Consider the following 3035-nt stretch of genomic DNA (forward strand, 5'->3'; position numbering starts at 1 on the left):
ATGATGGTGGGTAAGAAATTATGGTTCATGTGACTCAGCAGGGAATTTTCAGAGGGGTTTTGGTTTTAAAAAGCCAAATGCGCACATTAGAACCATTCCAGATCATAAAAGCAAATTGTTTCCTGTTTTGACATCAGTGGTTGAACTAACTGGACATGTGCACTAATATTCAGTAAAAGTTTCCCTGTCAAATCAAAAGTGTAACCAGAAAAAAAAAAAAAAAACTTTGTAGTATTTAGCATTTAAAAGTCAGTTCTGCAACTTCTCTTTTTTTCTAGTTAAATACATCTACTTGTAAACCAAGTGTCTGGAGTTTGATGAAAGTCAGCAGAGAGTGTTGTTGAACGTTTGCCCTGGTAATTCAGGGCCGCTTTGAGCTGGGCTTCATTTTAGCATGAAATGTTTCACAGATGGGACCAACAATGCTTCTATGTACACATATCAAACAGGCCTTGAAATCCAAGGAACTGCTTGATGTGTGCAAACCGAATGTCAGAATAAAGTTTAGAATCAGAAATGTGCCATTAACTTGATGTGACATTTTCATTGGCCATTTGTGCCGTAATATAAGCCACGCAGTTCAGATGTTTAGAGCAAAACCAGCTTTAACTTCTCATCCATGTGGAATACAATGGAACAAGCCCAAACCTGAGCAGCATTAATATGGCCTGTGTCAGTGATACCTGTAAGGAAGGCAATTCAGCCTGACAGGTAGGTCATGGAACATCTCATTTATATAATCTGTTAAATATGTATAGCAGGGGGTGCTGGAGGGGAGGCTTTAAATGTTTGTTTCCTTTTTAGAAAAATTTCATAGATTTCGAGTCACACTCCTCTAACTGATGCCATTTGCTCAAGGCTAAAAGACAATGGCTGCATTGTAAAGCTAAGAATGATTTTCCCTTCTAAAAGGCTCAATTTGCAGGCTAGACATGGTGAAGCTGTTATATAAGCCGTGATTTCAATGACATACAAACTGCAAGGAGCCTGTCAAGTCTTTCCTTTAGTTTCAACACTCATCACTTTGATATTAAGTAGGAGAAGCCATGAGCAGATTGTGTGTCATATGTGTGTGTTCTTCTGTTAGTATTGACATGCACCAAAATTTTGTTAGTTGATACCAATTTCACGGTTCTCGATATCACAGCAAAGTCAACAACAACACAACAAATGTGCTATGGAATTTATTTTATATATATTTGAAATAATTTGATCAATTTTTGCATTATTTTTTTTAGTAATTGATTTCACTGAAAAGTATATATAAAATATTTTATATATTATTAATCTGCAGGGGCTAGTATTATTTTGAAACATCCATTATCTTATTTATTCATTTAGGAGCGTGTGCACAATTCAATTTGAGGATTCCAAAGATAAAATATTGTTATTTGCATTGTTATTAGTGATGTTGGCTATGCTGGTCCACCAATGAATGCTGATCTAGTTTAAGATTTCCAGTAAGCTTTATTTAATATGCTTTCAAATGAACTGTATACCCAAGAAAGGTATTGACATACCATGCATTCAAGCTGAAACATTGTACAATGCATGGTTCAGTTAAAAGGTGAGCTGCTTGACCTCAGGGTGATGGTCAAGCAGTTAAAAGGCAGCATGACAATTTGAGGCATGCTCCTAGGGAGGGTTACAGGTCAACATGTTTTCAGGCATGAAAAACAAAGCAGTAATAAATTGATTCTGGTCTACAAGTCTTCTCTAATTTGACCAATCCAGCTCTGTCTTTTGAAGTGACTCATTAAGAATTTACAAGGCAATCACAGAGACCCAGAGTAGTACCATCTGTTGAAACCATATATATATATATATATATATATATATATATATATATATATATATATATATATATTGTGTGTGTGTGTGTGTGTGTGTGTGTGTGTGTGTGTGTGTGTGTGTGTGTGGGGTTAAAGCTCTAGCCAAAGGCATCCCATGGCCTGGTGGGTAAATTAGTTTAGAGGTTTATTAATCCTTGGGGAAATTAGTTCAGACTGTTGTGATGCTACACACATTCAATCAAACCTTAAAAAGCACACATACAAATACTCAAAATACATTAAAAAAATAAAATAAAATAAATAAATAAAATCAACTAATTTTATTACATAAACGTATTGCTTGATTCTGGCAGCTCACTTGGTTGTAAACTGTTGTATTGGTAAAGCAAGCAGCTGTAGACATGTTCACAGCTATGAATGAGTGACGTTTTGTTTGAATCATGATAGGGAGTGGTTTTCCAAAATGGTTCTTTTTTTTGTTTGTTTTGCTTGTAATAGTCTTTAAAAATCTCTTCTTGGAGCACGGGACGTTCTGGAGTAGCGCTCTTGTTTTATGGTGCTCTGTGCTGATGATGTAGTAGGAGACACATGCTAGGCTGTAGTTGCATAATTTTTAGGTTGCTTGATTCATGAATATGTCTTTGTTCACATCCTGTTTGTCAGACAAGGCTCACTGGAGTGAGTGCTTCCCTTTGCACGTTGCATGCAGTGGCACGTGTTGGAAGCACTTGTCATTATAATCACTTTCCACCAAACCACCTCCACAAATGTCCCAAGAGGTGAGGTTATTTGGCAGAGAATGTGTGGCTGGACACCCTTCTAGACAAGATGTAATGAACAGTGGTTAGCAATGGGCACAGGCAGACAAGTGCTGCTGTGATGATGAAATATAGGGATACTATATCTGCACCAGGTTATTTCACTGGAGGAAGGGAAGTTTATGTCATCTTCCTGTCCATTTCATGCCCTGCTTATGTACTTTATCAGTCATTGTCTTCTTGGTACTCAGACTCTCTTTGGGCTTTTTGCCATTGTAGGGGTGCCCCAAGTCTGTGTACTAGGTCCAATCAAATTTTGGAGAGAACACTCGGACACAAGCACAGACTTGCACACCCACAAACACAAAAGCTGCAGGGAAAAATCCTTGATGGAAGAAAATGTGAGAGAGCACTTGGTCGAGCAAGACCAGTAAATGAAAACCATGCTCACCCCCCACAAAAGTGTGTGTGGATTGGTCAGGGT

The sequence above is a fragment of the Carassius carassius genome, chromosome 48, assembly GCF_963082965.1.
Source record: "Carassius carassius chromosome 48, fCarCar2.1, whole genome shotgun sequence".
NCBI classification, from domain to species: Eukaryota; Metazoa; Chordata; class Actinopteri; order Cypriniformes; family Cyprinidae; genus Carassius; species Carassius carassius.